The 12426-nt window shown below is 34.6% G+C and overlaps 1 pseudogene; it reads left to right on the top strand.

The window, feature by feature from the left end:
- The first annotated feature begins 700 nt into the window (after positions 1 to 700).
- On the top strand, positions 701 to 2061 carry LOC101715461 (olfactory receptor 7A40-like; annotated as a pseudogene).
- Positions 2062 to 12426: the final 10365 nt, after the last annotated feature.

The raw sequence follows: 12426 nt of genomic DNA, 5'->3' as shown, positions 1-12426 counted from the left end.
CAAAGGCCAGTGGTGGAAGCCAGAAAACCTATGTCAATGAGGTAAAGGATTTGTGCCACCAAGCTGAGGTATCCACACTGGAGCCAGGAAGTGATGCTCATGGTGAAGATCAGAGCTCCTCTGACAAAAACAGCAGCCATTCCCAGTGACAGTGATGCCCCATGCTCCTCCTCTAATGCAACAGTCTAGTTCGCACCAAGAAAACCATCCTCAGCAAGCTTCTCCTAGAAAATCAGCAGGCCAAGATCTTCCACTCCATTTCTCTTTTTTATGGCTATTGATAACAATCCTCAGGTGGATCTTCCATGCCCAGGCCATACTGATTCAGTTCAGTTGGGCATTAGAAGTTGACCATTAATCCACTACAGTGAGTAAAGATTCAAAAATCCCAATTACTCAAATCCATATTGAATGGTGCAGGACAAATTTCTAAAGTTTCATATGAAAATAAGCAAATTGTATTTTTCTTTTTAGACTTCTTTTTGAAACTTGGTTTCTTCGTTTTTAGCTTTTCCCCTGTTTGAATATGAAATCCATAAATGTCTTCACAACAAAAAATATCACTTTTGCCCTATGGAAAACTTATTTTTGTTCCTCTTTGTTTTTCTTATTTCTCCAGCAGAAATAATTGGAGTTGGAAAGTAGCCAGAAGCAAAGAAGCTTTTACTTTCTTAGAAGCCATTCTTTCAGATCCATTCAGTTTAGCACTCTTTATGTTTATTGTACAGAGCTTTGACATTTCTTTAAATAAAGGCTAGAAAATGGCAGTGTGAAAATAGAAGCCCCAGGTTTTATGTGTATTAGAGATTTACAAATGCTCATAATTGTACAAACTGGGTTTCTAGGTACAATTCATATGTACGTTGAAGAAAATATTTTGATGTTAACATATTGCCTGGCAACCATTTCATTTAAAAAGTGTGATAGATGTGAGAAGAACAACATGTTAACATGGCCTCAGGAGATTGATTTCTGGTACCCTCCCCCCAAAATTGGTGTTTTAACTGTTCAGTCTGAATGATGGCGTTTCTCTCAGGTTTGTATTCTGTAATTGTGTCATGGTATTTTTCTCTTTTCCAGTTAGTCACACCAACTATAATGGAACAGGAAAATGAGACACAAATTTACAAAATCTTTCTTCTGGGAATTTCAGAGAACTCCACTTTACAACCCTTCCTCTTTGGACTATTCCTGTTTATGTACCTGGTCACTGTGCTTGGGAGTTCGGTCATCATTCTAGACACAATCTCAGACTCCCACCTGCACACACCCATGTACTTCTTCCTCTCCAACCTGTCTTTGGCAGATGTCAGCTTCACCTCTACCAGCATCCCAAAGATGCTGGTGAATATCCAGATCCATAGCAAGGTCATCACTTATGAAGGCTGTATCACCCAAGTATACTTCTTCACACTCTTTGGAGTTTTGGACAGCTTGCTTTTGACAGTGATGGCCTATGATCGCTTCGTGGCCATCTGTCACCCTCTGTATTTCTTGGTCATCATGAACCTCAGGTTCTGTGGATTGCCAGTGCTGGTGTCCTGGGTCACAGCTGCCTTGCATTCCTTGTTAGAAAGCTTAATGACATTGAGGCTGTCATTCTGCACAGACTTGGAAATTCCACATTTTTTATGTGAGTTTAATCAATTGATCCTACTTGCATGTTCTAATACGTTTGCTAATAATGTAGTGATGTATTCTGCATCTGTGCTTTTTGGTGGCAGTCCCTTTGTTGGCATTCTTTACTCTTATGCTAAAAGAGTTTCTGCTATTCATGCAATCTCATCAGCTCATGGGAAGCTTAAGACATTTTCCACCTGTGCATCTCACCTCTCTGTTGTCTCCTTATTCTATTTTACTATCCTGGGTGTTTAGCTCTTCCATTAGTGAAAACTCACAGTTGACTGCAAAAGCCTCAGTGATGTATAGTGTGGTCACATCCATGCTGAACCCCTTCATTTACAGTATGAGGAAAGAGGTCATAATGGGAACTCTGAGAAGACTCTTCAGTGTGAAGTTATGAAAAAAGTTGTTTACAGGAAGTTCATGCTTTCATGATACTCTAAGGCTCAGAATTGAACACTGCTATTCCTAATTCTAATAGTGAAGTAGAATTTGCTGTTGCAATTTATTCCCAGAAGTTGTTACTTCTTGTATTTCAGCTGCTGGATGGAATTTAAACAACATCATTCATTCAAATTGTGCTTTCTCTGATATCCAATATTTTATGTGTCTATTTTTTTGCCAGTGTTCTTTCTAATTAAGCACCAGAAACAATTTGGATATTTTCATTAGTCTCACAGAGTGATGTGTCGAACTACTCCTGTTGAATAACACAAGGGAATTGATGTCATTATATTGTTTTCAATTAAAAGAAATTCTGAGACATCAACTTTTGAATTTTTTTCTCCCTTATTCCTTTCACAATTGTTAACTTTAGTGTTCTTTATTATATAACCTTCAAACTGCTGTTTTTATAGTTGTCTATGGGAAATTGTTATCCTTCTAATGATACTATTTTCTTATTCTGCACATTTTTCACAGTGGATTGTACATTTTTTGTGAAAAAGTGATAATGAAATATTACTATCAAAAACATTTAATGTGTAACCTGCACAGAATAACAAGTTTGCACAGATCGACTGATTTAACATGGTGTTAGAGAACTTCTTACAAAAGTTGAATTTCAGTCATACATCTATGAAAATTAGTTTAATTTTGTACATCTGCTCATTGTTGTGCAATTATTCTTGAATTGCCTGGATTGTTCACAAGCAGAGCTGGTGTTATGCTAGAGACCATGTCTAGAGGTTTCATTCAATGGACTGGAGAATTTGGCATCATATTCTACATTATTCAATGTGTCACCTGGGTTAACGTTTTCCAGCACTTTCTAAAAATTGATTACTTTCATGTCTCTGGACTAAATTTTTCTTCCTTTTCAAAGTTTGTTATAAATGTCAAAGTGCTGGTGAGGAAACACTATGTATGAAACTGTAATTTTCATTTATTTATGTTCTAAGCTCTCTTTAACCTCATGAATAAAGAATAAATTTCACATAAATCTAAAGTCAAAATAGTGTCCTTAGTAGGATAATCTCCCACAATTAACTTTTGTTTCATGTGTTTTTTGTTTTGTTTTGTCACCAAGGATTGAATTTACACTTTGTGCTGCTGAAGCAGGGAGCAGCACCACTGAGCTTGGTGCTCAATTAACCTTTTTTTTTGGTACCAGGGATGGAACTCAGGTCCTTGTGCTTGTGCAGGAGGTGGTGAAACCACTCAGCTAAATCCCCAGTCCTCCCACAATTAAATTTTGATGGTTCTTGAAATGTGTTATGAGCATATCTTTTTTTCCTGAGTTAACATACTTATCCACCTGCTCTCTTGTAGTTACCTGGAATGGAAACACACCACTGCTCACTATTTAATATTATCAAAAATAAATGCAGACCACCAAATAATCAGAAATGTTGACTTCAAATATCAGAACAAATGTCCAATATAAAATGCATCAGCTTATTCTGAATATGATCAAGGATATTTCCATACATTATTGGCTAAGCAAGTGAATGTTGTGTAATAAGTCTTCTCAAAATAAATGGTTTAAGGTAAATCTGAGGGATTGTAGGAAAATGAATACATCATGAGACCAAAATGCTAATGAAATAAATCTAACACAGAAGGTTAACTATCTCATGGACTGTCTTATAAGAGAAACCCAACATATAAATAATTTAGAGACCAAAAGTAAAGGTAGATGATAGGAAATAGAAAAGTAGATTTGGTGGAGATCAGAGGGGATTTAGGAAAGAGGGAGTGGGAAGGTGAGAGGAGAGAAGTAATAAAAATCTAGATGTAATATGTGTATGCATGAATTCTACACAATGTATGCATTCATTATGTAACACAAACACATACTAATAATTTTTTTTATTATATAAAAGTATATGCTGAGAAGTTTCATGATCCTTTCTGTTTTGCTCATGTTTTATATTCAGACCTGAATCTACTAATGGTACTTTGGTAATCTATGGTGACATTTCCCAAATGTGCTGCTAGCTGTCTTTGGGGTGGTTGTTGGAGTGACTACTGGCCTAATCTCTTTGTCCTTGTCCTACAGCAGGCTACCTTGGATTGCTCACAAGGCTGAGACCGTGTTATGACAGAGATCAACAAATACACACTAAGACTCCTTAAGGCACACTTCACTTCCACGATAAACTAGTCACTAAACTTTTTAAAATCTCATAACTAGTTAAAAGTCAAATATTGTGAAATAGACTTTACATATCAATGAGAAGAACATCAGAATCACATTGAAAAACCAAGGTATAATGAGAAAGTTGGAGAATCAAGGTGATCTCTAAAAATGTCCTAAAACAAGCATAATTACATTGCATTGAGATTCTTTTAGGCTCAATCTTGAGGGATGGTTCCTTTCACCTCCACCTTTAACAGCTGCATTATTTTGTTCCTCTTTTATGGAGAAGAAAGTGATAGTCCAAAGATAGGATTAATTGAAGCTAGGGAAATTCTACTTATAAAGGTGAAGGCTTTTCAGGTATAAATATTTCCTTTTCATCCTTCACCTCTATTTCACCATGTTTAGAACAAAAAACATTTTTTTCTTCTAAATACTTGGGTGACAGAATCTTATGACTCACATAACAAGTAATAGTATTGAATTCTTCATAACTTAATATCCATCTCATCGATAGACTAGCTATGCTAGGAAGGTGCCCCCTGACTACAGCACAGACATTTACCTAACATCCTATTAATACCGGCACAACAGAATTGTTTCTTCTCACCTCAGGGAACGTTTTTGTGATCAATCACAATCATGTGTGAACAGCTGTTTAAAACACAAAATCGTTTATTTAATTATATTTATTTATTAATTTTTGGTATTTTGAGCTAGAGTTTCATTATGTAGTGAAGGGTGACCTTGTACTCCCTAAGTAGCCTAGGCTGCCCTTGAACTCACCAAAATCCTCCTGCCTTAGCCTCCCAAGTGCTAAGATTACAGGCATGCACCATCACACATGGCTAAAACATAAATTCTTGTCACATATATTTTCTGATCTCAACAGAATAAACACATGTACAGAATTAAAAACATGTTTGTTAGCAACTAATGAGTCTAGAGGAAATTTTAAAAATCAATTAAAATATTTCTTGATAAATTATTGGTGGGAATGTAAATTAGTTTGGTCGCTAGGAAAAATCTTATGTAGTTCTTCAAAAAAACTAAAAATACAACTACCATATAATCCAGACAGTTCTCTTTGGTATACCCAAAAGGCAGCTGTTTGTCCATATTCAGTGTAGCTGTATTTATAGTAGCTAAGATCACTCAAGGTTCCCATCAGATGAACTGATTTTTCAAAACTGGTATACATATAAAACAGAGTACTAGTAAGGCATAAAAAATGGAATTCTATCATTTGCAGCAACATGGATGGAGCAATAATACATTTAGTGCAATGAAGCAGACGCAGAAAGGCAAGTAGGCTTTACTCTGTCATATGTGGGAGCTGAAATAAGTTTGCCTGAAAGTGCAGTACTGAGATTGGGGAGGATGTGTCTAGGGAAAGCGGAAAAATGTTAGTTTTTATAGGTGTGCATTATATTCTGGTGTGTAATATCATACTTATATAAAGTTATATGCAATTACATGTATAAATATATTTATATGTCATAAATGGTTAATAAAAGTTAAAATGTGTTACTTAAAACTTTGTGAAACAAAGTAAAATGTAATCACAATATGCTAAACAAATAGAATTCAGCAAAAACAGTAAGAAGAAATTTTATAAAATGATGATCTAAATAAAAGCAAGAAAGATCTCAAACAACCTAAGAAGCAAATTCTGGAACTGAAAAGAAAGAACTGAAGCACAAATTTTGTAGAAGGAAAGAGAATATAAAAATTAGAGAATAAATAAACAAATTATGTATCCTCCAAAAATGATTCAGCATAATAAAACAAAACCAAAATGTTTGGTGCCTTTTTTTTTATTTAAAGAAAATGGACAAATTTTTGCTAGACCAGAACCAAAAGAACACCAAATCAAATAAATCAGTGATGAAAAAGAAGCCATTACAACTCATTCCACAGAAATACAAAGAATCATCATAAACTCTTGTAAACAAATATACACATGAGTTAGAATACAAAGAAGAAAATGAGAAATTTCTAGGGACAAGAAATCTACCAGTATTGAATCATTAAGTAATAGAAGGTGAGAATGAACCAATAACAAGTAACAAGGTCTGGTTAGTAGCAAAACATCCTCCAAAAAAATGGAAGGGGGGGTGAGAGAGAGAGAGATTCTTTCCTGAAAGTTATCAGGCTTTTCAGAAATAACTAATTGTTAAACAATTCCAAGATTTTGCCAGGTGTGGTGGCCCATGCCTGTAATCACAGCACTGAGGGGGCTGAGGCAAGAGAATCACTACAACATACTTAGACATTGTCTCCAAAAAAAAAAAATAGGAAACAATTTCAAGTTATAGAATCAATTTCTCAAAATTCCTTCACTCATCAACTCATTCAGCTTATCTGTTATTTGAGAATTATCCCAACGTCTTTCTACTTGGGCTGGAAATACCCTGATATCAAGCCAGATAAGGACCCAACAAAAAAGAAGAAAAACAAACAAGCTAGGCCAATATCCCTGATGAACATAGATGGAAACCATTACCAACAAAATACTAGCAAATTGAATTCAGCAATATCTTGAAGATTATAACTATAATCAAGTAGGATTTAACCCAGGGATGCAAGAATGGTTCAGCAGATGCAAGTTAATAAATGTGATTCATCACATCAAGAGATGAAGGACAAAAGCTGTATGACCATCTGAACAGATGCAAAAAAAAAGCATTCGATAAATTCAGATTCCTCCATAACAAAAACACCCACCAAAACAGACATAGAAGGAATTTGACATGACTAAGAACAAACATGCAGGAAACACCATACAGAACAGAGAAATACTCAAAATGTATCCTCTAAGAGCTGGAACAATGATGCTAAATTTTGACACTATTTTTTAGAGCAGGGATGGTCATTAATGTTTATTTCTGGTGGTGATATCTCGGATTGTTTCTATGGTATGTTTGACTTAAACACTGGTATGAGCAGGATTTAAAGCCAAATGTGTGTGTGTGTGTGTGTGTGTGTATTTGTGTGTGTGTTTAAATTTTATTAGTACATGCTTGCAGAATATGCATTTTACTGTCATCTTGGGGAGCTGGTAAATGTACATAATACATCTTGATTTTTTTAACCTCCTTCCCATTCCTTCCCTCCCTCCTCTCATTCCCCTCTCTTTACACAAGTACTGAAAATCCTAGACAAAAAAATTAGATTCAATAAAAAGTACCAGGAATTGAAATTTGAAAGAAAGAAGATAAATTGTCACTTAAGGGGGTTCTGGGGAAGGTTGGAAAAGGGTAATTGAAAAGGGGGAAGGAGGAATAAAAATGTTCAATATGTAATATGTATATGTAAAAATTCCCCAAGATGAATATAATGATTACACATTACAAATATATACCAATAAAGAGGAAAAAAACCTTAAAGACTCTACAAGAAATTATAACTGAAAAAAATTCAATAATTTTCAATGGTGCAAAATCAACAGAAAAGTCAGCAGTGTTTCTAAATACTAGGAACAAAAGAAAATAATTTAAAGATTCTTTTCACAGTAGTTAGAATAATATAAAATATGTGTATAGTACTACTCTTTTAGATTCAATAACTTTCTTCATTTCATTTTTCCTGAGAACAACATGTGAAAATACTTACATGATTATATTCCATGTTCTCCACTAAAATACAAACTACAAATGAGCAAGCACTTTATCTGATTTGTTCATATTTTTATTTTCACTGTGATATGGCAATATCTCTACTTTTAAATAGATAAAAATTAAAAGAAAAAAGAACTGTTTTTTAAAGAGTGGGGAAATAAAACCAATCTCAAAATAATTATACCACACAAAAATTAACAAAGCAAAACAAAATAAAAAGAACTGAACCCATAAACGAGTTATAAAATGGAAACCGTGTAACCACATAACAAAGGTTAATAATTAAATGGGAAACACGGAGGCACACAGCAAACACCGTATCATGCTTCTAGGATTTTTCACTGTGTAGAAGATGCTCAGTGACTCTGTTAGGGGAGCCCGCAGTGAGGTCTCAGGATATTGGCGGCATCTACCCACTAGGTGGCAGTAGCACAGGACCAGTTGAGATTACCAATGTTCTGCAGATATTTCCAAGTGTCCATTAAGAATACCTTGACTGTGGATGAAACAACCTGCATACAGCACGGACCTGGAAACATTTGAAAACAGCTCCAATTAAAACATTTTTTATGTACTTGCTGTGTAATTTTGGGTTCATCACTTACCCTCTTGAAACACCTAGTGCATACAGAGTGGGGACATAATGTGCTGACCATATAGAATAATTTGTATATTTCAAATGAGAGGGTCTCGCTATATTGTTCGAACTGGTCTTGAACTCCTGTGCTCTAATACTCATTCTGCCTCGGTGTCCTGATAGTTTAGACTACACATATGCAACACTGTACTCAATTGAATGGACTTTTATAAGGAAAAATAAGAGAATATTTGTAAATTTCTAGCCTCAAAGGACATGTACAAAAAGATTCAAACACATTACTTATAATTAGCAAATATTTTGTAAATGCAGTACTAAAAAGCAGCACTTAACCTGTGCCATTAATGTGATTTTCCTAATTGTAGTGGGGAAAAAAGACATGAAGCTAAGAAGTGTGGTACTCATTCTTTTATCATCAAAGAACCATAGCTCTCCTCCTTGTTGAAGAGAACAGCAATATTCTAGGGATGGAAGGGGAGATGGTGCCAACATAAGTCAAGTATTTGGAGACCCAAGGGACCTAATCAAAATACTTCCCTAGCTGTCAGACTGGGGAGTCACATTTAATGTAGGATTCCAATAAGTGTTAGGAGGTTATAGTGCCAGAAAGCAAAGAATTGTTGTAGGAGTGATGAACACTTGATTTCCTTGACTTCCAAACTTGTCTCCAGGGGCCAGAGAATCTGCAGGGGAAAACTGTCCTTCTGGAGCAGAACAATGTCTCATGGGGAATGGTGTGCCCAGCGGTTGGAGTAGCAAGAGAGAAATGTGAGCAGTGATAAGGTCTAAGGAGCCCTATGTATTCTCTCTGCTACTGACCCTCAGAATGAGCAGAGTTGGGCAGGGAAGGACATGGTTGTGTCCTTCAGAGCCCTAAGTCTGGCTCAGAGATCAATGCTGGAATTGTTCCTGCTGTCTCTTCTGGGCACACAGTTTCCTCTCCATCTTTATTCAAGGAACAGTTAGGATTTCCACACAGAGACCTTTTTTCTCAGGGATCTCATCCAAGTCAATCTGAGAATCCAACAGTTGCTGCCAGAGGGGTTCAGAGATTGGAAGCCACCAACTTCTAGGTACCTGAAATCTTCCAGAACCAACCCACCTCAGCCCTGCGCTGTGAGATTGCAGTTTGCAGGGTTGTTTGATGGCTGACCTAATTAATGCATTACTATATTTAGTTATGATTTTAGAAAGTGAAGTGTCAATTGAACTCAGCATCTTAGGGTTATTGTTGACCATGACATGAATGTAATGGAAGCACAGTAAGAAGAGGGAATGAGAGGTTGATGTTATTTCTGTAAAAATAAAACATGTTTCCAAGGATCTTTTCAATTATGGGAAGTAGATAAATCAGACTACAGCTATGGAAGGATGTAGAGTTAAGTGAGAGTATCTCATTTCTTAGTATTATAGGGCACTTTTGACGATGCTGCTCCATTGAAAAAAAAAACATTGTATTTCTTTCAACTACAGCCTGGTAGGAAGAGTTTATATTTCATGCAAATTACACTACCTACTATCATGCTTCACATTCACAATTAAACTTTTATTTAGTAGGTAAAATATGATATGCTAGTGAAAGTTTTGCAATTGTTTGTTCATAATGGGATTGAATATGAGTTTCTTGGGTCTTTACCTTTTCTATTGCAAACTTGTTATGAACATTTTTGCTTGTGTATTATTAGTATATGATTGTGACACATAGTAATTACATTCATTTGATGAGTTGGTACACACACATATTGCACTTTATTGCTGTCTTTATTGCATTCTTTGAAACTTAAGAATTGAGATTTTCCACCAAATCTGTTGCTTTCGATTTTGTTTATGTGTCTGAATTATTTGAGAGAAATGTGTGAAAGCTTACAAAACTTATGTCATCAAATATAATTGCTGATTCTATTGTATTTCTCTCACTCAGTTAAGTAGAACATTCACTTGCATCATTCTAATAAATAACATATACCTATACAGAAATACACATTTCTAAATTGTTTTTAAATCTGTTTATCCCTATTGTGACTTTCATGATTACATCTATTTTTAAAACTTACATGAACTCAAGCATCACTGGTTGCCTTTCCACATCATTTGATTACAAATTACCTTTATCATTATGAAGATATTTTAATCTTTATACATTTACATAAGGTAAAATTATACTTTTAGATACTACTATGGGGATTTCAAATAATATTTTGGTTTTTTTCTAAGATTTTTGCAATTTAGTCTGGAGTAGTGTCTGATGTTAATGCTGTTAAATAAATACTATTCCGTAATTACATAATGTGCTTGTAGTTTTTATTCCATTTTTTCATATAGTTGTTTGGAAAGCATGAATTTAATTACATTTTCACTGCCATTCATCATCCCTTAAGTTCTTAGATTCTCTCAAAATTTCTTTTTCCGTATGACACACACATTCACACTCATGCCGTTTTCATTAGGATGCCTGGCTAAGCTCCCAGATAAACTAAATACTTTTTACTCTCAGTGCAGTCTTCTTTCCAGTTTGGGCTCTCCTGAGCCTCCTGCTCAATAGTACCCCTAAGAATTTTCTCCCATCCGTGATGGTTATGCTTAACAGTTTCACTGACTGCATTATACTTAATATGTACATTTTAATGATATTTCATATCTAACACTAATTTAAATCTATATGAATTTCAAGTAATTTTTAATATATTATTCTGTGTCAATTTTTCAGAGAGAATTTTTCCACAGAAAATGTTTTGGTTTTATTTAGTTAAATGTCTATCTTCTTGTATATTTGTTCCTTATCTAAAAATGTTTTACACACCTGAATTTTTAACATAGTTTTCTTGATGTATATCCAAATCATAGTTTACTTTCATATTGAGCTGCTTAAAACCTCTGACTTTTCATAAAGTATCTAAGCTGAAGTACCAAATTTATTTTCTTTCAGAAAATAGCTATGAATCCCATCTTGTTATCATTCAGGATTTTCCAAGCAATTGAAGAATAATATCACTTAGGATAAACATCTATATGTATGGAACAAAATTCTTAATTAATTCAACACCTAATAACTAAGTATCTTTGTGTGCCAGAATCTTCTACAAGCAGTGCATAATATAAACTTTATGCCTAGGTATTTATCAATGTAATTATAAATCTATATTGATAGCATTCTATTATTGCTACTTTATATCTAATTATAGCATATGTTCAATGCTTCATTCAAATTTGTTTGATGCAACTGCTTTATAACCACCATATTTTATGTGGTACTCTTCCCCCACAATTGCTTTTATTTCAAAACATCTCATTTTCTTCATTTTTTTCTAAATAATTCGTATTTAATCACACACCATTGTGAAAAGAAAGATGAGCAATGCAAGTAAAGTCCCTGCTCAATTGTTCTTCACATTATATTAGCTAGGAAAGAGTAGAATAAAATAAATATGTGTTTGATGTTATGTTCTAGGGACCTATCACAGGGAGATGTTTATTTAAAGTAAATGTTTATGAACTTCCTGCACAGTTTTATAAATATGATGCTGGGAAACCACCACTTGTTTTCTGAATACCAGAACTAGTTCTAGAGTGTGAAAATGGAGTTTCCCAATGTCAGATCCCACTTACAAGCAGAAGCTAGAAAGAGTGGGAGGGGAGAGGGAATGGAGAGAAGATGATTAATGGGTAAAGGAAACAGCCTGATAGGACGAATTATTTCTATGCTCTGTAGAAAGTAGGATAATGATGGTTGACAGCTACTAGTTGTGTCAGTATTTCAAAATATCCGGTAGAGAAGATTTTGAATGTTCCCACATGAAGAAGTAGTAAATATTTAAGGTGATTGAAATGTCAGTTATCCCGATCTGGTCATCACACAATGTTTAAAAGAATTGAAATATATTACAGTACTCCAAAAATATGCAGTTAAGTTAAAAATTGTCAGTTAAAAATTGAGGCAATAGTTTTAAAGAGATTTAAATGTTAAGCTTAAGAATACAAAAGGAAAGAACCTCACAGGAACAATG

The sequence above is a fragment of the Heterocephalus glaber genome, unplaced genomic scaffold (genome assembly GCF_053883595.1).
Source record: "Heterocephalus glaber isolate CG9 unplaced genomic scaffold, H.glaber_assembly_v1.0 deba00001845, whole genome shotgun sequence".
In the NCBI taxonomy this organism is placed as follows: domain Eukaryota; kingdom Metazoa; phylum Chordata; class Mammalia; order Rodentia; family Bathyergidae; genus Heterocephalus; species Heterocephalus glaber.
This window is presented reverse-complemented; position numbering and strand designations above follow the sequence as displayed.